At 34.9% G+C, this 27,932-nt stretch overlaps 1 protein-coding gene across 2 annotated transcripts in view; it reads left to right on the top strand.

Moving 5' to 3' along the window:
• The window catches only part of LOC145691617 (tyramine receptor 1-like), a 1,380,953-nt gene that overhangs the window by 889,977 nt on the left and 463,044 nt on the right, over window positions 1-27,932 (top strand). Inside the window, exon 1 of one of the 2 annotated variants that reach the window (XM_081767015.1) lies at window positions 25,642-25,704. The exons of the other annotated variant lie outside the window; for it this stretch is intronic. The gene's annotated coding sequence lies outside the window, so the exon portion shown is untranslated. Of the gene's footprint in view, window positions 1-25,641; window positions 25,705-27,932 lie in introns of those variants that run through there. 2 annotated transcript variants of the gene reach the window in all.

Below are 27,932 nucleotides of genomic sequence, written 5' to 3'. Positions count from 1 at the left end.
ATAGTTTTCCCAGAAATGAACCAATTTTTATGCTTACGAGCAAAGCAATTTCATACACTGAGGAAAGCAATGGCGGAGCCACCTAGTGTGCCCACGAATCGCATATGCGAGTTGAGCAGTAGTCAGTGAGGTGGTTAGTGCAATTGGTGTGCGTGTGCGTGTTGAGACGTGTTACGGCTGCCTTCTAAAGGACATCGAAATAGTAAGTAAGCGCGCATTGGTAGTATGACAAAGAACAGCATCTGAACGAATCCGAATGAGGTCGCATTGCCGAAAAATTGGAAGAAGGGCAGACAGTAACCGATGTAGCACAAGAATTGGGAATCCATCACAGCATAATGTCAAAGGTGTGGTCAAGGTACCAGACGACAGAAAATGGTGCTAGATATGTCGGAGGTGGTCGTCCACGATGTATTACCCCTAGAGATGACCCCTTACAATGGCACTATATCGCGCCAAACTGTAACTAGACGATTACGCGCGAAGCCAGTAAAATGTATCCCATTAAAATTGCGTTACAAACTGGCTCGTCTGCGTTGGTGTCAATACCACATTACCTGGTCAGACGAGGACTGGGGTAAAGTGATGTTTTCTGATGAAAGCTGCTTTTGTCTGTCATCTGATTCTGGACGACAGTATAACTCGCGTGGATCTGACACTCGGTACCGCCAACAAAATCTCGTGAGAACGAACAAACAAGTTGGCGGAGTCATGTACTGCGCTGGCATAATGATGGATGGCCGTAGTGAGTTGTTGCAGTTTATAGAAGGAGGGACTTTAACTGGCGCTAGATATTGCAATGATGCTCTTCTCCGTCAAGTTCGTTTGCTTCGTAGAGCCGTTCGTCCAGAGTTTCGTTTTGTGGAAGATAATGCTCATCCACACCGTACAACTGCCGTGGACACCCTCCTTGAGGAAGAGGATATTCATCGAATAGAGTGGCCAGCGTACTCCGCGAATCTCAACCCCATGCTTGGGATGTTCTAGGGAGACATGTTGCCTAGCGTATATCTCCATCCAGTACTCTCTCAAACCCCAGACGTTCCCTCAAGGAGAAATGGCATGCCATGCCACAAAAACTGCTTGGTAATCTTATTTCCAGTATGGCACATCGATGTAAATCGTGTATTTCTGTACGAGGAGGGCATATTCCATACTGATGTATCTACGTGAATACTCTACTGTACTATTCTTTAGTGTATTCTGGACATAAGTTTTGACATTGGATATGTCTGTTTTTCATATTCATCATGTATGACACTCTGTTTCTATACTAGACACTCCATAGAAACAACGACTATAAAGTTTTCTCATGTATTTTATTTCTAACCTCGACCGACACTCATACAACCTGGTATATTCAGCTCTTAGGTCACTTTACAGTTCGTCCTTAAGTTTTGGACATCAATGTGATTATGAGGTATGAATTTTCTTTTGCTTCTTATTGTATATTGTATACCATTATATAAGGAGATATATGCGATATAGATTAGTTCCATGAAGAGGATAGTTTTAGAGGTATTGGAAGTGCGCCATACAATTGATCAGAGAATACGGTATCGGTAAGAAATTACTTTTTTTGAGATTATTCAATTTATGAAATAATGCACCACTTACACTAACACTTACAGACAGACTCACACTTTAAGATTCGCAACACTAACTTCAGAGGATATCAAGGTGCTGGTTTAGTTGGATACTTCATTAAGCAGGACTGTCGTGGCGACCCAACAATATAGCTGTAACTTAAGGTTAGCAAACCTTTCACGCACCTTGGAAGCCTAAATAAAAATGATTCACAAAATATATGATCTGTTTTGTGAATTATTCAAGAAAAATATAGTAGAGCGTCGATTATCCGAACGTCGGTCAACCGAACGACCGCTTAACCGAACTGTGTACTCGCTCGCACCTGTTACTCTCCCACCCTACAGTCCATCATCCCCCTCACTCCCAAACCAAGTTTCCCACAGTAGTCGCCGCACTGAGCCACCGCTGGCGGAACATTGCTTCTAATGGGGCCTTCATAAGGCGCTGCTGACCGGCCAAGCCGCCAGTCGCTGTGTTTCAACAATCAGCACACTCCTGTCGGTTTGGCACTGGCTGTAGAAGTACAGTACAGTACAGTACAGTACAGTACAGTTCGATTATCCGAACAAACCAGTTTTCCGAACACCCATGTCCCCCAATTACTTCGGATAATCGACGCTCTACTGTAATGTAAATATTTCAGGAAAACATTGCATATTGTTGATTTTTTTCTTAAAGATTAATAAACTTCGCTTTGTTAGGTCTATCGGTGACCCAAACATGAAAACATTAACACTCAAACACACACGCCTATTTTCTGCCGTAACCTCACTCTGAAAATAACTGCTCTTAGATTTCTAATTTAAAGGTAATTTATTTAGAATTTTTTACTACAGTATAACCTATGTATCTCTTTCTCAAAAAAAACATCAAGAAAGTTTCGTGGTTGTTTTCTGCGAGGGCCAAAATAATTTTTTTGCAAATATATTGAACTTTAAAAAGAAGTTTCTTCTTCAAATTCGGGGAATCCCCGATAACGCGTGTGCTTAAGTGTTAATTAGTTTATTACCAAAGACTGCAAACAATGTCAACAATATTGCAAATTAGTATACTACAACTTTTTTTTTTTTTTACGATATTCAAGTATCTATATTCAAATAAAATTTATAGTAAATCAATTGACAAATAACTTTCTTTTTAAAAAAGCTTTAAATTCTGTTACTTTTCTTATTCTTTGTGTTATAAGCAAGGTCGCACGTATTTGAAAAACGTGCATCATATTTTTTCGCTAAATTGTTTTCTACTGAGCGGCGCAGACATTTCCCCCCCTGTACCAACGTATGACGTACGAACATAGTGGTCATTGTTTTAAGCGCATAAGAAGCAGATCTTAATTACAATCGCAAATTTCGACTAGTTGGAATCATCGCATGAGGGACAGAAAGGTTTCTTCGTAATCGACTAACTCTGAAGTATATTTTGAGTACCAAAAAAAAAAAAAAAAAAAAAAAAAAAAAAAAAAAAGTGGAAATGTCCATTTTGTGTTCTCCATGGCGTTTGACTGTCGAGGTATCCCAAGGTGTTTGCTGGACTGGATAAGAACTAGTAATATTTAAAAACACGATTTCTATCTAAAACATTATAAAATATCAAAAATTATCTTTCAATATCTAATCACTTTCTTTTTAAGTTGTAGGAGCTCGTATAACAAAATAAATAGATTTCTTCAACGACATTTGTTTCAGCTGAGTTACTAACAGAAAACAGTATTTAGCTTAGCTTTTTTAAAAGAAAAACACCAAAGTCACGAATTTATTTGTAAACAACGCACGACTTCTAGCCAATGTTAAAGACAAAGAAATAAAATGAAATAGTAACTCACAATTGAAATTCAAAACACAATGATACAAATTCATCGTCTACAGAAAACAGAAATGGACAAGAAAGGAAAACAAGCTGAATATTTTTTGTTTATCCGAGTAGACGTTTTGTCTAGACTTGACAACGTTTAACTCAAAATGACTACAAGGCAATTTTGTTTTTATTGTTTTCTTTTTTCTTTTCAATTTGCAAACAAAAGCTTTTATCCATCTTCTTTGTTGAGATGCAATGGAACATAAAATTGTTAAATATAATGAACTATACTGTTTTTTTTTTTTTAAACTAGAAATAAGATAACACATCTTCTTTCAGTTAGTTCATTGGTTTCAATTTTGTTCAAAAACGTACAATTTTGGCTATTTTTGTAATCAATTCAGTTACAAATTAATGCTATATTTTTTGTGTTTCTGTTACAAAAATGCATTTCTAATATACTAAATTTTCGGTTATTCTGGGTAATTACTTCATGGTGTAAATTTGAATGGATTTCTACTTATCCAAACGACAACTGTGTCTTATTATAAAGCCTGAAATTCCATTCTTTAATTCGATTTTGTATTTATTTAAATGTAGCTTTGTTATTTTTACACTATACGGTAGATTATAAAATTTTGCATTTTACTTTGATTAAATATTGAATATTCCTCAATCTCATTCATTAATAACATATGTTTTATATCTTTAATAATAATAAAATATGTGCCTGTTATCAGTTTTTCAGATAGGAAGAACTTATTTAGGTCTACAAAATTTTGTACACAGATATGCCTTTACCATATCTAATCGCATACGAAGCAATTTTTCAATGATCGGATCGGGGGGGGGGGGGGTCAAAATGAATGCACGAAATAGATATAGAGAAAAAAGAAAGATAAAATTATTTTAGACTCCAAACCGGTTCCAATGTGAATTTTCATTGAACAGAGATTTTAAAAGAAAGCAAGAATGGTTTTGAAAAATATTCAGGTTTCATCCATGTTTATAACTCCCTATTCAAACAAGAAATGGCAAATCTATAGTTTATGTTTCAAAATTAGTTATCTATAGTTCGAAAACGTATCGTAGCTTTACAATATATGAGGAAACTCGATTGTTCCTACGTTACAATCAAATGATTCTGTCGAAACTTTGCGTGAGTCACTTCAGTAACCTGTCAAAAGAATAAATTCTTTATCAGAGGAAAGTTGAAAATCGTTACATTTTTAGGACTTCAATTGGTACTAAAGATAGTAATTGTTAACTGTTTAATGTTATAGTGTTAAAGAATATGCTTCCATGGCTTCAATTGAGACCTCTTATGCTCCATGCATTTATTATGTGTTATTGTCTTTTGAGCAACTCTTCATAGACACTACTAAATAGTTATGATTTAATTTCTATATATTATACCTAATGTGTCAGAAAATTTTCCGGATGCGAAATGGTTATCTGAAATTATCGATTAATAATTAATGTTACAATTAATGCTCTTAAAGAAGTTATGAAATTTGCGAGTTAAAATAAAAAAAAAAAAAAAAATATGTGTTAAAAGTTACTTCTTCACTAATATATTACTTCCTATCCTATTTGATACTATAATTTAGTTGTATTACAAGTATTTAATTAATTTAGTAATTTAGTAATCCAATTGTATTAATCGTATTATAATTTAATTGTATTACACATTCTAAAAACTTAGAAAGACATGAATATTATCTTACACTTGAAACTTAAATGATTGGGAATTACAAGTACGTATATAGTTCAATGAAACAAACTACCTTCTCCTATAATCAACATTACCTTTTTTTCTACTTTTGAGCGATGATAGCAGAGAAGAAGGTAATATCATCGCATAAAAAAATCAAATTCGCGATTTTAACAGATCTATATGGTTCTACATGCTAAAAAGAAAGGGATTTCGAGATATCTGCCTATCTTTTCGTCCGTTCTGATGTAAATAGGTATGTACACTTGTCTAAAAGATTCAGTAATCAGACAAAATTTTAACATTAAGCTTTTTGATAAAATTCTTCATGAAACGAGAGGGGTCAATCTTGAATGATGAAAATCAAAGTTGCAATTTTATCAATTTTGTACATGTCATAAATAAATATTCTATTATGATCCGTCCTATAAGTCACTTTTCGTGGTAAAATCCAAGAGTAGTTCACTCCTGGAGTTTGGTTCTATTTAGACAATTTTCTCAGAAAGAACTGAAATGATTATGTTCATACTAACACTACATAGTACAATAAAGTATAAAGTGATTTCACATGAAAAAAGTCCACAAGGAGTATTTTACTCTTGAGTCTGTGATGTTTTCAGGCATTTTTACATACAATGAAGTGTCTTGTACACATTTCAGAAATGAATATTCCATTAACAATCCTGTAATGCTATTTACGTAATTTTCAGAAAAGATGACCAAGGAATAATATATTCGTAGGACTTGGCTTTTCCGAATCAACAAAAACTACTCAAGGAATGTTCTTTATATTTCGTAAACAAATGTTTTATCAACTACCTTATACCATGCCGTAACTCATCTCTTCGTACGAAGTTCACAAGAAATGTTTTCTCTTTGATGCATTTTTTCGGAAGATTTTCTTAAAAAAAAAAAAAAAAAAAAAAAAAAAAAAGAGAGAGATTTTCTCCTCTGAGAAATTTTACAACATGATATAAATCATTTTTCATGAAAATATACACAGAAAAGTAATTTACTTTTGGGCGTATGTTTCTTCCGAAGGATTTCTTGAACGCTTATCCCATTGTCTTCACATTTTGTAATAATTGCAGTGGCTTAAATCAATTTTACAAACGGGAGCAAACAAATTCAGTGCGTAGTCCGAACCATTTTTTTTCTGTTAATGGTGATAAAAAGATTACTCATGGGGAATTTGCGATACAATTTATGAAGATGCAAAGGATTCATTGACAACAAACAACGCAAAGAGGGAAGGATTTGGCCGAAGTATGTATTTATACATCGGATTCTTAGCTGTTTTGGAGTTACACATCCCTTTCAGCACCGGGGCTGTACGTTACATTCGCCACTGTATTCATGTGGGAACAAATCACAATAAGTTCAAAACTCGAATAGAACTAGGCTTTTTAATGCCAGAGACGTGTATATCAAGCATATACGAGATATGATCAAAAAATACGGTGAATAATTTTTACTAGAAACAAAGTAATAACCTTACATGAAATTTTATTTAATCTCCTTCAATCTACTGCCCTTGGTTAGCAAAACACATATCCCAATGTTTAATTCATGACTGGAAGCATTTCTGGAAGGCTTCTTTTGGAAGGGCGTTCAGCTGCTCTGTCGTAGTCTTCTCAATGTCAGAAATGGTGACAAAACATTTTCCTTTAAGCACAGTTTTAAGTCTTTGGAAGAGACAGAAGTTGCATGGTGCTATATCTGGAGAGCACAGCGAATATCCACAAACCGGAATACTTTTTCGGGCAAAAACTCGCGGATCAAATGCAAAGTGTGGCACGGCGCCCTTTCGTTGAAGAAGGAAACAATTTGCTCATTTAATGGGCGGTTTAAATACTTTTTATGGACCCATTCAAGGTGATAAGTTCTTTGGAAACCTCATGAATAATCATTAGCCTGTTTAAACAAATCATTTGTGTCACATTTTGCACGTTTTCATCTGTTTTTGATGCCGAAGGATGTCCTGATCGTTGCTCGTTTGCAACCGACTCCTTGCCGCTTTCGAATTGCTCAAACCACTTGCAAGGTCTTCGATGCTACCGCTTCATCGCCATACACTGATTTTGACACTTCGTGAGCTTTTTGGCACTATTTTGCAGCTTAGAACAAAACTTAATGTTGGTGCATATTCACTCTTGGCATGTCCTCACTCTTGTGTCTCTGGGAGCCAACTAACATGTCACAACTCGTTCAAACTCGACACTGACTGTACCAAAGGTTTAGACTACCAGATTTGCTAGCTGAAATGGATACACAGTCTATAGATAGCTAGCAAATCTGGTTGATTCTAGCTATCTATCTGGCAAAAGAGAAATCTATAAAAGGTTATCCAAGTAAAATCCATTACATTGATGATAGAGAACATGCAACGGTGCGATGACAGTAAGAATATTTGCTTAAAACAGCAACAATACTAAAAGACTGCAACAAATAATCACGCCACCTTTAATAGTATTAAAAATAAGAATTACAATTAGCTACAATATTTGAGAGAAGTCCCGAAAGTAAAATCTCCAAAGCACTGTTAACACAGGGAAATTGTTCATGTGGCTATTGGCAACACTGCTACTTTCGTCCTCACTCTGAAATATGGTTGCTCTCACCTTGCTTGAACACTCAACAGTGTTGCCGCATTTGGTATAATTGTACCATATTCAATCCCTTTTGTCATTTATAGGCCCCTTGTTATCACGCTGGCATTTTCAGCTCCTATTGTGAAAAAGTTGGTACAATTCTACTCAATTCAGCACCATTTATATACAAATGTTTCTGTATATTTATTATGTGTATGTGTGCTGCACTAGTTAGAAATAATAGATACTATTGTGACTTAAAATTACTAATAATGTGTTGTGATGTCTTTCAGATAATGTTCTAGGACCCTGGACCGATCTTACATTTTTTTTACAAATGTCAGTTTATTTATATGACCATAATACCGTTTTGTTTTATTGATCACTTTGAAATAGAGGCACGTTTGGTTTACTTACAATTCACACCGAAGATAATAACTGTTTTCCCTTTTAATGTGCGGTTTCTGTTATAGCCTACTTCCTACGTGCGAGAAAACATTCATCCACTTTCACGGTCGTTCGGGGTCTTGCTATTTGGATATTTTTAAAAAGTATATATTTTTTTTAAAAAAAAGCACTTTCTTGATGGTTTGGGTACAAAACCTCGCCGCCAGAACCTCGCGGCGATAACCTCGCGGACCAAAACCTCGCCTGGCCCAAAACTCGCCTCCCAAAACCTCGCGGCCCAAAATCTCGCCGGGCCGAAACCTCGCCTGGCCAAAACCTCGCCGCCCAAAACCTCGCGGGACAAAATCTCGCCGGGCCAAAACCCCGCCTGGCCAAAACCTCGCCGCCCAAAACGTCGCGGGCCAAAATCTCGCGGGGCCAAAACCTCGCCTTGCCAAAACCTCGGCATCCAAAACCTCGCGGGCCAAAATCTCGCCGGGCCAAAACCTCACCTTGCCAAAACCTCGCGCCCCAAAATATCGCCATACCCAAAATCTCGCCTGACCTAAACCTCGTTGTAATGATCTCGCGACACAGATTCTCGCCTGGTCTAAATTTAGCGAGACGTAGTGTCGCCTGGGAAGAAATGTCGTCAGGATAAAACCTCTTCACGACGATTTCTTCAATGTAGAATGTTCCATCGCCAGATTTACAAAACTTAATAGGTTTTGAAACTTGAGATTTTGTATAAATCTTCTTGCTCCACAAGGGCACAAGCTCCAGATAAGACAATATTTTGCGAAATGCATGCCCTAAGGAGGAATGGAATGGAAGGCCTTGAATGAATTTTGCCGTTCTCCAGATCTAAAAAAATACTAAGCATAGAACCTTTACGTTTTGGTACAAATCTTCTCCTTGTACCATAAGAAGATATGTTGCAAAATGCTCCTCGTAAGGGAGTGTTGAAGTTTGGATAATTCTTGAGCATTGGCTTGATCTCAGGTTTTGGCGGCGAGGTTTTGGCGACGCGATGTTTTGGGTGGCGAGGTTTGGATCCGGCGAGATTTTGGGCGGCGAGGTTTTGGCAACGCGATGTTTTGGCCCGGCGAGATTTTGGGCGGCGAGGTTTTGGCCTGGCGAGATTTTGTCCCGCGAGGTTTTGGGCGGCGCGGTTTTGGCCACGCGAGGTTTTGGCCCGGCGAGGTTTTGTCCCGCGAGATTTTAGGCGGCGAGGTTTTGGCCACGCGAGGTTTTGGCCCGGCGAGATTTTGTCCCGCGAGGTTTTGGCCGGCGAGATTTTGGCCACGCGAGGTTTTGGCCCGGCCAGGTTTTGTCCCGCGAGGTTTTGGCCGGCGAGATTTTGGGCGGCGATGTTTCGGCCGCGAGATTTTGTCCGTATCCCCTTTCTTGATTTGGATTCTTGGAAGGGGAGGGGGCGATTCTAGAACTTTACCTATTTCAGTTTCGTATTACAGAGCTATGTAATACACTGGTATATAAAAAGTGAATTTACCCCTTTTTGTTTCAGTTTGGTACTATTTTTCAGTCCACTCCAGAGGTAGGACTATGGTAACACTGACACTCAGTCTTGGCTTGGCAGCAGTTTGTAGTGGATTTCCACTTGGTGCTACCGCCAAGTGCGAAGTTTACGCAATTATTAGGTTTTCGAACGCAAAGAGCTTAAACTCATTTTACAATTCATCGGCAAACAAGAGAAGTGTATTGCGAGTCATCTATGCCTGTCGGAAATGTCTATAAATGATGTAGGGAGCTTACAGATGGTCGTACTAAAGTTCACGACCAAGAATGAATCAGGAGATCGTCAAATTCCGAAGATATTGTCCACCCAGCGCCCACAAAAGATCATTGACGGAAATGGCAATCATGTAGGGAAATTTATATTGAAAGAAAGAAAAGTTTGTTTGTATTGCTAAAAAAATAATAATACGAGATCTGAGCTTTAGGTTTACCCTCGTATTTAATTAGTTTCTCTTTATTTAAAGAAGTAGCGTTCTTGTCTTTTGCATGTGAAACTGTTGAATCTCATATACAGTAAAATGAAGGTAAACTTCTCATATACAGTATATAAATAAATAAATAAATAAATATCTCAGTAAAATAATAACTACAAAGTGCTCCAGATTGGCAACCAAAGGCATAGTTATTAGCGCCATTAAAATTCGCTTTTTTCTATGTTCTCAAAAATTGTGAGTGAAAATTTAAACCTAAGCATGTTTTATTGTTCAACTGGATGTGATTATGGGTTGTTACATCTCTTATCATTGAACAATATAATAAACAAACAAATATTAAACAATTGCTCTTAATTGCACCATGTATCTGATTAACCATCCAGTATATTTTCGTCTTGTTAACGTGATAATGGAAACCTTAATTAGCATATACTTCAATTTCGATTTCATCTTAATAGATTATGATACAACATCAATTTTTAGACTTAGGAAAAATATTTTTTTCTAAAATTTCGCATTAAGGGTCTTCACTACAGCGAAATTAAACTACCGCAAAATTTAGAGTTTTTCTATAATATCTTCAAAACAGATAAAAAAACATTCAAAAACAGAAACGTAGTGAACTAGACAATACGACTTTGGATGTGATACCTTTACCACAATTCATCTATCTGCTTGTGGCGTGCCACTACTTACAGAATCCACACACACACAAAAATGATAAATCTATCTACAGTTGCAAACCGAAAGCAGATAGATGAGTTGTGATAACGGTATCACATTCAAAATCATATTGTCTAGTTCACTACGTTTCTGCTTTTCGAATATTCTTATTTGTTTTGAAAATATTAAAGAAAAAAAAACTCTAAAATTAGCGGTAGTTTAATTTCGTTGTAGTGAAGACCCATAAGATTTACACCCATTTTGTTCAGTTCAGTAAGCTCCATTGATTAGTATTATCTCTCATCTTTGGCCTTTTTCACATTATTGTTGTTAAACGCTTGCACGCTTATAATTTATGCTTAAATGTCTGACGTCAGGCATTCAAGCACAAGGCATTCAAGTTCAATTACCAAACTTCTGTGAGAAAGAAACATAAATTATGTACACTATGTTTCAATACTTGGAAAAATAGACGCTGTTTTTACATTATACCTAGGTACAAGTTATTGTATTGTATTCATGTCCGTACAATATCTGGACATGAATCTTCTAGGTAGTGAAAGAGGCTTCAAATAGAGATCACAAATATGAAATATGTCGAAAATGATGAAAATTGGGCTTCAATCATCCCTTGTGCACTGAAAACACCAAGTACAGAATAAGGAAGAACTGTTTTATAATATACAAGCTATCTCTGCAAGTACTGTGACAAAATGAAGGCAATATAGGTCTATTTCAAATAGTTCAAACTTAAAATCTTTTACGAGACTAGCTTCGCAGTACGGGCAAAGCTGCGAGCTCCACTTCACTTCGCTCTTTTCATGGACTGGTTCATTTGTGCGTAACCTGGTTGCCACCTACAAGTAAGCTAAACCCAATTAAAACTTTAGAAGTAAGCGCTATGGATCGGAAACAATCACAATCATTGACGCAGAAAACCAAATGCTCCATCTCATACTTCCCTCAGGCGACAGGTTTCGTTAACGCTAAAAGCTCATTAGGAAATCCTCTTTCCTGGAGCCTAGGCTGCTTTCTCTTTCTCTCTCATCTGTCTTTTATCTAATCTAATTTTACAAATCAATAAGTATTATTTTTTTTAAGTAGAACCTTATTTAACCGACTTCAGAAAACGAGGTTCTTAATTTGATCTGGGTGTATGTATGCTTGTTTGTTGGTATGCACGCAGTCATATAGAGAACTGTTGGTCATATGACGAAGAAATTTTAAGTTAATGAAATAAGTTAATAATATGAAAGGTTTATATGCTTAAAATGTTTAAATCTTTTCAGTATTAATTAGTGATTTTAAAATAAAATAATTTCCGCAATACTTGATAATAAAATGTTATCCTAAAATAAGCGGCAATCGGATAATCAACAAAGTAAGGTGGGTTGTATATAAACAAGGGGTTAAGAACATCTTCGTAGATGGTTTAACACTGTTTGGTGATTAATGTGAAGGTTGTTGGCAATGTCATTTTTGGTCAACTTTTGCCAAAATATCATCCACTTTTTTCTGTGATTGGTGACACCTGCGAGGAGCGTCTTGAACATCAACATTTTTCAGAACCAAAGCCAATGAGCCACCGTTTTAGTTGTTGCTTTCGATTATATATCTTGCTCATAAACCTTACAAATTTCCTCACGGGCCGGCGCAGTATTGGCATCTTTATTGAAATAAAATTATAAGATATAGTGGAGTTTTGAAGAAAGTTCGTTTCTCTTCACGGTGTAATATTTTATATGAATTCCGATATTATTTGATATATCTACTAGCTTCAACTGTCAGCTGTCAAATGACATTAGACTGGTTCCACTGTGACTTGTGCATTTTGCGATTTGGGACATTAACATCATCTCGTACATAAAAGACTCGCTACTTCTTAGACCACGGAAAGTTTCTTACCTATAATAAAAATATTTCAATGATCTTGATAATTTACGCATTTTTTCTCATGTGTTTCTCAGGTTAATCCATTTGAGAGGAAGTTAGCGTAATATCTAAATTACTCTATTACTAAACTACTGTAGGTAACGAAAAAATGGATTTTTTTTAAATAATTAAAAGAAAGATAACCAACTTCAATAAAAGGAAGAAAGTGAAAAACTTTCATAAGGAAAAACTTTTGAACATTAAAAAGTGAAGAAAATGTTTTAAAAACAATATATCAACCAACTTCAAAATAAAGTACTAAACGGTAGAAAATAATAAAGTCATAATAAGTAGAAAACAATAATAATAAAACGCTTAAAAGCACAAAATAATTTATTAATGTAATCTCTCTATCTAAGTAAATATACATGGTGACCCAAAAGTAGGTATACACCCTCGCATTGATCAAGTATAACATTCTAGTTTATGCACTTATTTGCTTCGGCTCTTCGAAGGTTAAGATATAAGTAAAAACACATTACGAACAAATAATAAAGAAACTAAGTCTAGCTGATGGATAACTATAAGAAGTGATATAACATACAATGAGCTGATCAGTACGGTACTGTATACCTACTTTTGGCCACCATATACCATATATATATATATATATATATATATATATTGAAATTGTGCCAAGTCAGATATATTAATGCGTCATAAAATTATGTCGAGATGATATTAGACATGAAGTTATTTGAGTTGATACGACATTTCTTTTCTTATTGATGATAATAATTTATTTTGTGATTTTAAGCACTTTAATACTATTATTATTATTATTATTATTATTATTATTATTATTATTATTATTATTATTATTATTATTACTTCCTGCTTTTTAGCGCTATTATCAATTTGAGCCTTTTACTCTTATCTTTTAAAACTTTCAGTTCATCTTCTTGTAAAACTTTCTTGTCTTTAACGTATTTTTTTTAATTGAATAAACAAATTTTTTAAATTGAATTCGCAGATTTATATCGTTATACAAGATCAATGTTATGAACAACAGACTTATTGTAAAGTGCTTTCTGAACCACACACAGGGTTTGATTTTTGTGCAGTTGGCGAATGCATGGACAGTTATGCAAGATTAACCCTTACAGTATAGATCGTTCTTTGTTACACCATCTCTCTTCCAAGAAAGGTGGGCTATAGGACCATACCACCAGTATTGGATCTAAAATGTGTTGACTACATTGTTTCTGATCAAAACTGGTCATCAGGCTGATTTGTAAGGTCATTACCAAATCATGGTGGAAATGCCCATTCAACAATCCCTTTAAACATTTTAAGGATTCTTATACCCACACGCACGTTTTCACTACAAATATTTTTTTTTTTTTTTACAATTATGAACAAATAGTGGCAGACCATAAAAAGATGACACAACTGCATGAAACAATGAAGAGGATTCGGAGAACTACAAAGAAGTTTACCAAAAGCCCTCCCGCCAAGAATATGTCTTAATAATAGGTCGATGAAACTATACAATTGTCAGATCAGTGTTGATCGCTAACCTATCATAATCTCCCAAGGCCGCTATGGGCTACGGTTACTTTCTTTAATACCAATTCCTGGGGCTGCTATGAGTTACGGAGTATAATCTTTAAAAACCATCTCCTGAGATTCTTATGGGCGACAAAAATATCCTTTAATATATACTCTCGGAGCTGCTATGAGCTACGGAGTATAACCCATCCCATGTGAGGCCGCTGTGGATTAAGACAAATATCCTTTATTCCGAGGTTACATTGTGTGCCGAGGAAATTTGTATTTATTCTCTGCTGGAAAAATTTAAATTCTTAGAGAAAAGACTTACAAGAAGTTTGTGATTTCTTTCATAAGAAATTCATTTTATAATAAAAAGGTGAACGGTTGAAATTCCATGTACATTTTTTAGACTCGGCCTACGGAACATCGCAATGTGTATTGATACCTACAAATGTCTCATAAGTAAGAAAGGATATCTTTCTAATGCTCATACAATTGTTTCTGAGACTGAAATCTCTCTGGTATATATATATAGTGGTCGCAGTGAAGCGGTATGCAGTGGTATGCCCTACCGCCTCCGGTTTTTCAGTGATCAAGGCATACCGTGACATGAAAGTGGATGCTATATCTTTAATAAATCAATTTTTACATACAGTAATTAACTAATAGCTTTACACGTCAAAGATTTTATTTATTATGTAGAAATAACTTCTAACTTTGCAATACCAACATTTTGTTTTCTTTTCCCTACTTTTTGTTTTTAAAATGGTGTCTACAAAGAAAATTACGTCTTGCTCCTACACAAGGACTCGTGTTGGTTGTTGCATGCAGCTGCTACCCAAAAGTCTGCATATGAAGAAATCACATGGTTTTAGAACAGTACATGATTTAGCCAAACTAGATAGACCTTTTCAGACTTGTCTTCATGGATAGATACTCAGAAAGCCAATAGTGTCGCGGGAAACCATTTACAAATTGTTAATATACCGGCAAAAACTCGATTTTAGAGCATTTTTTTTGTATAATTCTCTATTATACAATATAAGGGGATACTTTTTATTTCTAAGAAAGTTGTGTCGGGGAGAAAGCATCTCCATGCTCCCCTCCCCGTGACTGCGGAAAAGTTCTCCCATGATTTTGAGTCATTATGTGAAGAGAAATGCGATTTTTAAGGCAACATACCGTCATTGTTTTCCAACATCTAGATAGCTGGTATGTCGAGTCAAAATGGTAATAAAACATACCGCCTCTGCTTTTTTCCACTTCGAACACACACACACACACACACACACACATATATATATATATATATATATATATATATATATATATATATATATATATATATATATATATATATATTAATAACAAAATGATATAAAAATATTTGAAGAAATTTTGCACAGTTTATAGAGTTTGCTTTTCTGATTCATTTTAAAAATGTTAGCTATGAATCATAATGACATATACGGTAGAACTTAATATCTATATAGAATACTTGTCCTCGTTCCTTCTAGAACATCGTTCAAATTTGGTCTGTGTCCATAACATAGCTGGTACATGTTTGGATATATTACTTTGAGAAACGGCTCTTTGATATTTTAACATTTCTAAAAATATCCTGAAGTGTTTGTCTGTGGCAAAAAGATATATCTAGAATGCATTGTAACAGTGGTAAATGTGAACTGCCCTCAGAGTGTTTAAAATGTATCTAAACATCTTATATGTCCATTTAATATAGGGCAGAAATCACTTCTAAATGTATAAATGGTATTATGTAGTGTTCTAATAGTGCTTAAAAGAAATTTCTGTGCTCGCATACGTTGGATACAATAGAAATTTAGGTACATTTTTAGGGTTGTTTGTAATAATCAGAGTTATGAGGATTTGTAGACATTTTTCGTTCAGTGGTGGAGCATTCACAAAACATTTTTGAGCATGTTAAACAATGACATAACCTCTTTTCTAAAAGTATTCAAATCATGTTAAAACACGTTTTTATTTACCAGTACTTTATTTATTTATTTATTTATTTATTTATTTATTTATTTATTTATTTATTTATTTATCTTTGCAGTGTAGACTCTATGTAAACAATGTTTTCAAAATTGACGTTAAAAGTACAGTCCAAAATGTTTAAGAAAGAAAATACACTACTAAATAGTATACGGAATATGATAAATCATGCTTCATGACTTCGTGGATGTAAGAATATAGACACTTTGAGGTACCTGTTTTATTCTAACTTTGAGCTCGGTCCCACATTAAGGAGGCTGTAAATGTTTGTTATAGCGTTGGTGCTGGAAATAAATGATAAGCTCCAAATCAGTTACCACCCTACTTTTCCCGCTGTTCTAGTACACACGCCTTTGTTCCCGGGTACAACTCCAAGTGGAAGAGATTTTAAAGTTCAACGCATTGCGGTGGTTCATATTCCATCTTAAACTGTAGGCTTATGTCTCATATAGTCTTGCTGCTGCAAAGGGACGCTAAACAACCAAATAAGTAAACTCACGAAACCAAAAACGAATAATGTTAGGTCTACAAATATGTTCTGAGTGCTTAAAGTTGTCAATTTAGTAGCAGTCGATCCTAGTAGATACTACACAGCAAATATAATTACATGTACACTCATGTCCAAAATAATTGTCGTATGTCTATAGGTAAATATGTTGTTATTGGAATATAATTTGATAACGAATTCGCCCGGTATTTTTTATAATGTTAGTATGTGTATAATCGGCAAAGACATGTATATGGAAAATTTCATGTCGAAAGAACAGTAAATAGGAACAATAAAATGAAAATAAAACTTTCTCGTCCATTTAGCAACCTTTTGGTTTATTCATTCTAATTTTCGTATTTATAATTCTTTTCCTATGAAATTTACCACAAATACACATTTTCCGATTATACACATGGCATCAGTATTAAAAGTACCCTGCAAAATCATCAAATTATATTCTTACAAGAAGATAGTTATAGATATGCGACAATCATTTTGGACATTAGTGTACCTTGCTTTCTATTCGTTACCACGGTAGTATTTCACGACAATTGTAAGTACATTATTTCTATGTAAATGAATACAGTAAGATCCCGTGAGCCTAATCAGCAAACGCATACAAACTAAAAACTTCTCGTCAAAATGTAAAGCTCACATTATTCACCAGTCCATTACACTTCCACTACTGTTTCTGTGACAACTTGAATTTTCCTATCTCGTGCTGTCATATACAATGAACTTTGTTCTTGTTTTCGATTACAGATTTATGAGCGGTTTATAGACCTCTACAAAGTTATTGATCGAAACCTATATACGAGGAAAACGGAAAGGAAAAGTGTTATACACAATGCAGGTCGAGTTCATTTTTTAAATCTTCTCTTTCCCTTAAAAATTAAATAGGCATTAAGTTTAACATTTTCACATCGTATGGTTATTCTAGCATTCTAAGATTTTAGGAGTTACATTATTACTGAGCTGACTATATTTTTGTTGTGGCATATTTCTCGTTAATATGTCGAAAATTTGTGGAAAATAATTCAAATTTACTTCAGACTTCAGAGATAAAACTATATCCAACATAAAATCCCCAGTGTCATTTGAAATGTTAAAAGCTCATATAAAAGAGAAAAGAATATCAGGTGTGACGTGAACTGTCTTCCGAAATTTATACCAGCAGAGAGAGGGAAATTTTCTTGTTCTCGCACCAGCACAGAAGCTTAGACGAAAATTTTAACCATTCTGTGCGGCTGACGTGATAAATTGCACTGAGGTGCAGAGTCACGAGGGAAAAAGATGATGGGCTGCCACGCGGTTAGCTAGAGGTCAAGCCCTTCCTTTCTTTCCCTGAACCTCTGTCACTCCATGTGCTGTAAGAATGCTGGTGAAGTATGGATTGTCCCTTCTCTTTCATAATGAATTTTAAATGAAGTAGAAAATTATATATATATATATATATATATATATATATATATATATATATATATATATATATATATATATATATATATATATGGGGGGTGTTTGTGTGTGTGTGTTATATACGACGAGTGTTCAATAATTATTGTACTGGTATAAAATGTCATTTATTTTTCCAGAAAAATTGGCTCGACAAACCATTGTTTCCCAGAATTCGTGATAATTCCATCACTTCATATGACTACGTTAGTAATCCTTGGTAGGAGTGAGCACTGTAACCCAACACACTAACCATACATATATGCGCGAATCTCCGTCGGTGTTAGGTCTTTCATCTAAAAATATTTGTTCATGGCAAACACTTCACCTTCCTCCATTTTCACAATTCAGATGAACTTACTACCTACAAAACACAGATAATCCAAACGGTATCAATTACCCTGTACTTTGAGATAGGCCTACATACTTCAAAAGCTTTAGATTACAATATAATACAAGCATAAAATTTTTGTTGAATTCCTCCTATATCAGAGACAATAATTGTTGAACCATTTCGTATATATATTAAATGAGAAGTCATACCATTTGATGTTACAAATAAAGATAATGAAAAACAAACATCAATTTCTATTTCACTTCTCCAAATTCACTTTTACACTGAACATTTATGCGTCATCATCTGACTTTTGTTATGATACGTATCTGCTTTAGTTTTACAATTCTTTCCCTGTACAATGTATTAACAACTACTGTATATTTGAATGGCGCTCATTTCATGAATGTTTCCCCATCGAAAAAAGATGCAAAAAAAAGTTATTTGTTCCTTCCTTTCAGTGATGTATCAGATCACATCTCTCATAACCACAAGTGTCTCATCAAAAGTAGACCTGAGGAATAAAACGAAAAATGAAAATGAAATGAAATCTTTGAGTTTTACGTCCCACGTTTATGCCGGTTAGGCTAAAGGAGACGGTGATGATGAGTGATGAATGAAATGGTGGAATGAAGAAAGTGGGAGGAAACGGGAGAACCCCGAGAAAACCCACGCACGCGGTGTTTGTCCACCACAAAGTTCACTTGGCGGGGACTAGGATCAAACCCAGGACCCCAAGCACCAGAGGTGAACGCTCTACCAATGAGCCACCGCGGCCCCCCTGTGGAATAAATTTCACACTGCATTTAGTGCACTTACATGATATTTCATTGTCTCGTTTCTGTTTTATCCGTTTATCTCCAGCTGTTTGTTTTATAAGTAGTGGATATTTTATTTGACTTTGCATGAACTCTCATTTGGTAGGTCTTGTAAATGGTGCTCATATGAAAGAAAACCCTACAAAAGTTGTTTGTTTATTAATGATCTTTTCAATCATATAAAAAATGTCATACTTTCCCAGTTTCAGTTTTCGAATGACCTCAGATTTCCATCAAATTTGACCTTGTGGAGAAAGGGCCCATTCAATTCGTCATATGACATTTTCCGTTTTCATTTATTGATTCATCATTTTGTCCTCAGACGTTTGTGATTTATAAACATTCGATATTTAATCTGGAACACCCTATATATAATTTCATTCACACACATCGTTTTCGGGAGCGCAGCAGGGAGCCTCAGCATAGGGAGAAGGTGTGTCAGCGACGGTGGGAATATACATAAACGAGGATAATGGATTTTTTTTTTTTTAGCATGGTTTGCGTGGCACCGCTCTTTGCCATTTCTATAATCCCTATAATCTGTAGTCCACCACAAAGTTCACTTGGCGCGAGCTGAGATCGAATCATGTACCAATGGAAAGGATTTGGGAAGGTATCTTCCAGGGCCTGTTTAGTAGGTACCATCCCGGCATTTGCCTGGTAAGACTGAGGAAAGCCCTGGAAAACCCCAGTCAGGATGGTCGGCAGCGGGAATCGAACCCACGACTTCTCGAATGCAAAGCCAACGCTCTACCAGTTGAGCTACTTCGCTCGGTGCTTATTTCTAAGCCTACCAGACAGCTTTCAGTTGAGTAATGTGATCAACACATCGATCATAACGCAATTGCTTCTGTCCCGGCGGGAGCTCATGTGGTTCGGATTCCAGGTTAATCAGTAGGTCCACGCCTCATATAGCTTCGCTGCTGAGAGGAACGTTAAACTCAAAATGAACTCAACTCAATTGCTGCTGAGGTTTATATTCCTATTAAATGATATTTAGTTGAGTGATGTGTTGTCAGCAAATTGTTACTGATCTTTTTTCTTTTTTTTCTACCTTAATTCAAGATCTTCAATTGTTGTATTGAGACATCACAATATGGTGGTTTGTACTGGAGTTATGATCATTTAAACAGACTTATTATGTCTCTTAATACGGCTGCCAATTTGATGACGTTACCACCAGAGTTCATGATCTCTGATCAAGTGTCTCCTGCTGCTTTTCAAAATTCCTTGATATATGATATATCTAACCACTGTGCAAAATGCCACACTGGTGTCCGTAACTGAAAGATTTTGGTTATATTTCAATTAAGTCCAAAGAACTACTTAAGATGAGCTTAAAGTACTATGTGTGTATATGCCTTTATGACAGCAAAATGTTCAACATAAATGAAGTAATCAATATAATTTATGTATTGCATAATTTATATAATTTGGCCAAATTGCTATATCATGTATCCTGTATTAATTACATCTATCTATTAGTATATCAACATAGCCTGATTTGAAGTTAATTTGATCCATTAATAATATATTTATATTAATTATTACGCATTAATTTATGTTATGCATTATGCGAATTGAAAAGTCTTCCAATATATGTATATAGTAAGTAATTGAATCGATGTATGTCAGGAATGCATACACGTTGTTTTTAATTTTCTTTTTTTCATAGCAATCTGCTAATAATTTTAAGTCTGAATGTCAATGTGCAACTTTAAATAGCCTTTTTCTGAAGTAGCTGTTGTTTATATATATTTTTTTCTAAGTCGATATGAAATAATAAACAAATAATAAATTATATTACTGTTGTTCGTTGATGTTTAGCGTCCCATTTTAGCATCATAGCTACATGAGAGGCTGACCTACCGTTTAAGATGGAATCCAAGCTTTCAAAATTCGTTCCCATAGCTTAGTGTTTCCCACTCGATATCGAACCTGGGGATAGGTGCACCAAAGACGTACGCACTAGCACTAGGACAGTGGGTAAGCTAATTACCTTTTAGATTATAATTATTAACGAAGTATAGAAGACTCTATTTTCTTTATCAATAATGATTAAATCCCGAAGTGTTTTCTTACTCACAATTGAACCTTCATGTTCCTTTCCCTGACTGCAAATACACCTTAAGTAAGTCAGAGTATTTAGTATATTTTAATAATACGTTTGCACTTAGGGTACGTAAATGGTGTTTCTACTCAATTTTTCATTCAAACTTCACGTTTCATTTCATTTATTTCATTTCAAAATATAATTATCAGAATAAAATACGAAAAGTAAGTGCATAATTTGTTTACATTATACTATGACAAAATCATATTACATATCAATTAGAACAATTCTCTATGACATTTAGATGCAGACATGCTAATCTTAAAATCATTACTTACCTCCACCAGCAGCCACAATTGCAGCTAGAGAGAAGAAATAAAACCGTCACATATGGTTTTATATTAAACCACTTTCTATTTTTGGTACTGTTCTCATTGCCTTGCAAGGTACAGAATTTGAGCTACGTCGTACTACTGGTTACGTCAAAACACATATTTCGGGACCATTACCATTGCAAAAAATAGTTCCAAGACTAAAATTAGTTATGAAGCCTATTACAAAAGTTTTGCCTTTAAAATAACTTTTTACATTAGCTTTAAGGAACACACACACACACACACACACACACACACACACACACACACATATATATATATATATATATATATATATATATATATATATATATATATATATATATATATATATATATATATATATATATATATATATATATATAGATGCACGATACTTGATATTAATATTAATTGGTACTTTTGAATTAGATATTTTTGTGCGTGCTATTTCGTGTACCGATACAGCGACACAATTGTATTGAAGTTATTTTGAGTGTAGTTATTATTTTATAGTGAGAATATTATATAGTATGTGTGAAATATATACATATATGTAAAATATTTTTTTTGGTGTTCTTCAAATCATATTAGGCATGTAATCTTAGGAATCAGATGATTGAAATTTAATGATAAAAGGTATTTTATTTCAATAAGAATAAAAGTAAATTTGGAATACATAATGATTTATAAAATTGGTTGTAGGTTAGTATTGCTTTGCTGCAATACGATTTTAATATGCGAAACTTAGATTAAAATATATTTTCTTGTTTGTGTACATGTCATAATAATTTGGAAACCCAGTTATAATTATCGCATGCAAACTTTTTAAATCTTACCTCGATAAAGTATGGAGTTGTTATTGCTCATTCGTCTTGTACTAATCTAAACACATGCACTTTGTGTATAAAACTTTTCTGAATGTGTTGTTTATGTTCAGTAATATCTAAACATTATACACCGTGTTTCAAATAGAATGACCTGATTTTGGACGGAAATAATTACGGAACATGGGACGTGCCGGCAAGGAAATCAGTGTTGTTTCAATGGACGTGGCCTAGAGTTTCAGAAAATCACTGTTAGACGTCAGTCGATCTCAGTTTGCAGTCAGTCAGAAGTAAGATGTCATCCGCTCAACAGAAGGCGTTTAGTGTGGTGCACTTTGCAAAGACTGAGTCAGTGATTTGGGTCCAGCGTGCTTTTCGTCGCGTTGTGGCATTGATCCGCCTGCACTCAAAAGCATTCGTTGTTGATATCACCAATTTGAAGAGACAGGATGCTTCTGCAAAGGTAAGAGTCCATGTTGGCCTCGCACTTCCGATGAAATAGTGTAATTTAGCTATCGACTAGATATTTTCCGTGCTAATGCTGGTGGACACATAGAGCATTTGTAATAATATAGGTACAACTAGACGATTTTGCTAGTATTTTGCAATCTATCCGATTTTTGTAACATGTTTTTATTAATACTATGGACTTTTAAAATCAGGTCATTGTTTTTGATACACCCTGTACTGTTAATACATACCTCGAAAATCGGAGTATTGCATTTTGGATTAAAATTCTTGGTACTATTATAGAGGATAGGTGCGATTTGAGAATTAAAACTCTGTATCTTTGAATTAGATTCTTTGACCAAAATCACTATTCTCCCGTATTACTCAGTGTTACTTCGTTCTTCTCACAGTCTTACATAGAATTTATCCGAGGCTGGAGAATCAATGCATAGAAAATCGAATCTAAAACGGTCATAATATCTACTAGCTGTTTTCACCAAGCTTTCGGCTCGTATAAAAAACGCTTACATGCTAACTATATCTATTGGTGTCAGGTAGGAAGTAGTGCAGCTAGTGACAAATATTAGCCTGGCAGTGAACTATTAGGAGCGTAACTGACAGACTGAGAGGTTTAGATCTTACAACAAAATTATTACTTTCTGACACAGATTCTAAATATATTTTGTGAATATCACTGTTTTGTTTTCCTAGTTATGTTTACTAGAATTTTATCCTGAAGAAATGACATATAAACGATATTATTCAAAAGAAACAATATGTTATATTCAAACTAATGTACTTGTATAATGCATACATTTAATACATGTGGAATATTTGTGACTATTATGAGTATTATGTCACCGGTAGAAGAAGAGAAACGATAATCGACGTAATTTGGTACTTTAGGATGTACTTTGTGACATGCACGGTATATCCAGCAAATATATACCGTAATATATACCGTACTTTATATATGAGCAGACGAATAGCAAAACCCGTTAAATCAACATTTTAAAATTTGTGGCAAAACGAGAAAAAACTGTTTAAACATGTCCTAATTGTAAAATAACATTAGAAAATTTTCTTTAAAAAAGAAAGAATAATGTGAATATTGGTCTGTCAAAAGCTGTGTAATCACACTGGTCTCTGAATCGAGTTGTTGAACAAAATAATTTGGATTTAAGAAAATAATTTGGTTTCGCTTATGTAAATGCAAATAACAGCTTTTGCATCTGGATGAGCAGTAATTTTTGCTGAGGTGCAAGATACAAAATCTGTAAAGCAAAAGCAAAATCAGAGTCAGAAGTCAGTATTATGCCTACTAAATTATTGGGAAAGGGGGGAATGTATTATCTATTATACATTGTACAGACTGGTACAAATAAATATTGATATATAAGTGCTACATTAATTTTGTTCTGAATTGAAAACAACTGATCCAAATAAGCAAAAAAATGAGTTATATAAGCTCTTTTTCATCATCTTCTACTAAATGGAAATCCATATCTTCTTCTTCTTCTGGTGCAGCACCATTCCCTCGGTTTCGTATTTCTGCAAAAAGCTCATTGTAAATCATACTGTAAGTTTTGAGTTGTTTTCAATGGTCGCACTCTTTGTAACTACAATTGGAGTTAATTACACTTATCCATATACATTTCTAAACTGAATTACTATATTTTCGAAGAGTGTAAACTTTTAAGATCTAACTGAGAGTGGATATCAATTTGCCAATTATCCCAATGTATGAATTAGAAATATAGCAAAACAAAATATGCTAATCTTCAGTTTGAGCAAACCAGTGGCAGAAAAAGAATCAGAAATGTTAAATATGTGCCAAGATCTTTGAACACTTTGTACCAGGATGCATGTTTAATTTCGAACATTAATTGATAAGAGCCTTTTTTAGAGAAAGATGTTCTGCTCAAGGTGAAAAGACTGTTCAGAGATGAACATCACCCAACAATGTTCTTCTCAAAGTAAAGAGCTACCCTGAAAAATAACACAAACTACTTCAAAACATAGGATAGTTCACTAACCTTGTCTTTATGGCTACATTTCGTTTCCAGTTTCTCGGGTGTGGTGCAAGTTTTCTAGACCTTTTTGCTGTTGTCTGAACAACAAAATTATGATCATCGCTGCCTACAGTATCGTTTTCTTTCACTTTTGAGTTCATTTCTCTAGTGATTATTAAAGAGAAACCGATTAACACAGAAGCATGTCACGAGCAGTTGGGTTAAGACTTTTAGTATCTCAATTTTCAGTCTAAAAACAAAAATAAATAAATAACGAAGGCAGAGACTGCAAATTTTGCCAAAATAAAATTTCGAATGATTTACCAAGAGTTGCAACAAATTTTCAGGCTACTAAATTGATCCTATACGGTACGAAACCTCAAATTATTTTAAATCCGACGATCGCTCACTCACTACACGTCTTAACTCGTTGGCCGATGGCCAGCGACTGACACTTTTGCGAGCGGGAAAAAAATTCACAACTGCGCATGAGGGTCTCCTCTACATCTACACTGAAAATGTCTCCTGCGTTTCATTGGTTTACGCGGGAAAGAAATAAGGTTCGATACTTTTTTGAACACATCTCGTATAGTTTTGTTCAGGTCAATAAGATCTATCAACTGGTATGTGTCTCATTTCTGGATTTTTTCATTAATTGCTAATAATATCGTAGAATTTTCCTCTTGAAGTTTATTTCAAAATATTAATATGGGGCTACAAGCTCATGATGTAGAAACGATACTCTTCACGGAAACGAGGTAAGAAGTTCCTTTTTTACAGTTCATTTCCTTTGTGTAGTAGGAAATTTCAGAGATTTTTTCATTTAAAAAAATCTTATTATGAAATACAATGATTACTGAAAGTACAGTAGATTAAAATTGTCCATGCTCTAGAGATATTCCCGAATTTTGATATCATCCTCAATTAAGTACCTTCGACGATAATTACACTACTGTTCTAAAGTATTGCACGCATCGATAAAAATGTGTATTTTTCTATATTTTACGGAATAAAATAAGTTTTACGCAGTAATAAGTACGCATAAGTTATAAATAAATTAAGGAACAATTTAGAGATATTGTTTTGGCATATCTGGCTTCACTGCTAAATTGTCAATGTCACGTGGTAGGGTTTTGTTGCGTCGTCCGAGTCTCGTGGCCAAGTCATCGGTAAGTTTACAAAGGAACTTGCTTGTGATAGTGTGTTCTGTAAGTGTTATTTTATTTTTATCTGTTTATTTTGTGCACGTAAAGTATTAACAATGGGAAAAACTCAAGAATTGGTACCGGGGAAGAAGAAATGTATTGAAGTATTAAGTAGGGAAGGACTAAATAATATTGATATTGCAAAAAGATTGAACTGTTCAAGATCAGCTGTCAGCCGCAACCTCAAGAAGCTGAAAACCTTCGGCAGCATGGAAAACTTGCCTAGGAGTGGTCGCCCACCCATTTCTTCACCCCGAGAAAACAGAATACTTCGCCGTTTGTGCCGCAGAAACAGGACAGCCACCTCTTCAGAGCTCGCGGAAGCGTGGAAACTAGCGATGAGGGTTAAAGCAAGTTCATCAGTTGCCAGAAAAAGACTTTGTGAAATGGGTATGAAGTCAAGAGTTGCAAAGAAGAAGACATTTTTGACAACTGCAATGACGAAGAAAAGACTGGCGTGGGCTAAACAATACGAAAACTGGACAGAAGAGAAATGGAGAACGGTTATATTCTCCGACGAAAGTCGATTTTCTCTAATGAGTGACAGACCGCAGCTTATCAGATGCGAACCGCATGGAAGGATGGAACCTGATTGCCTTCAACGTACAGTGAAACACTCTCCTTCGGTTATGGTGTGGGGATCAATGACATACCAAGGTGTTGGACAGCTATATTTTGTTACGGGTACAATGAATAGTGACCTACATGAAGTTGTTCTCAGGGGCCCTCTGAGGAACACGGCTCGCGATGCTTTCCAGGATGGTCCGTGGATTTTTCAGCAGGACTTAGCTCCATGCCACACATCAAGAAAGGTAAGTTCATATTATCTTCCTTGTGAAATTTCATTACTTGTATCTTTAATACGTTTTCAAGGTCGGTATTGAGCACCTTTTTTGTTTTGCAGATTCGTTCTGTCATGTCTGAATTGGGTATAGAGGTATTGCCATGGCCGGGTAATTCACCAGACCTTAATCTTATTGAAAATTTGTGGCGCCTGATGGGGAAAAAATTCAAAAGAAAAGACCTGGTACCAAACGCGAACTTATGGAAGTGATTGTGAACGTATGGAATCATGAAATCGACAGCAATATTGTGAGAGATCTGATAGACTCAATGCCAAAAAGACTGAAGGCTGTCATTAAAGCAAATGGTGGTACAACAAAGTACTAAGCATTTGTGCTGAAACAAATATGTATCAAAATTATCATTAAATACGAGAAACTCAATAGCTAAAAACTAATTGTTGTATCAAATATTTCAACAACTTTCTATGCTGCAAATATGTAGATAACAAATATGTCGTCATTGTGTATATGCAATGTGTGAATATTGCTATTAAATTCCACTTGATAAAATACTGGAATTCCATTTCATTACAAGTTTCATGTTTAGTAGGCTTCAGTGTCACTTGCCGAGGATAGTTTTTGAACGAAATATACAGCAAATAATTACGTCTTTTAAAAGAATAACATACTTGAAAATTTCATTTTTTCCTAGGCGTGCAATACTTTAGAACAGTAGTGTATATCATAATATAGTATTGAGCTCTTCATATTACATAAATAATTATTTCATGTTTAAAGTCTGTGTATGCAATACCAAGACGCCAAGAAGCCATTAGCAAATGCCTGTTGAGCCATTAATTCATTTCAAATGTAATTATATAGTTGGGTTCCGAGGGACTGTTTAATTAATTTGTAGAAACGGGCCCGCGTGGGGTTGTGACTCGTCAATTATCCATCTATGGGATATAGAATGGGGAGACAGAGTTTACTCGTGAT

The sequence above is a fragment of the Thermobia domestica genome, chromosome 1 (genome assembly GCF_964235325.1).
Source record: "Thermobia domestica chromosome 1, izTheDome1.hap1.1, whole genome shotgun sequence".
Classification (NCBI taxonomy): Eukaryota; Metazoa; Arthropoda; class Insecta; order Zygentoma; family Lepismatidae; genus Thermobia; species Thermobia domestica.
The sequence above is the reverse complement of the archived record's forward strand: the minus strand, read 5'-3'. Positions and strand labels throughout refer to the sequence as shown.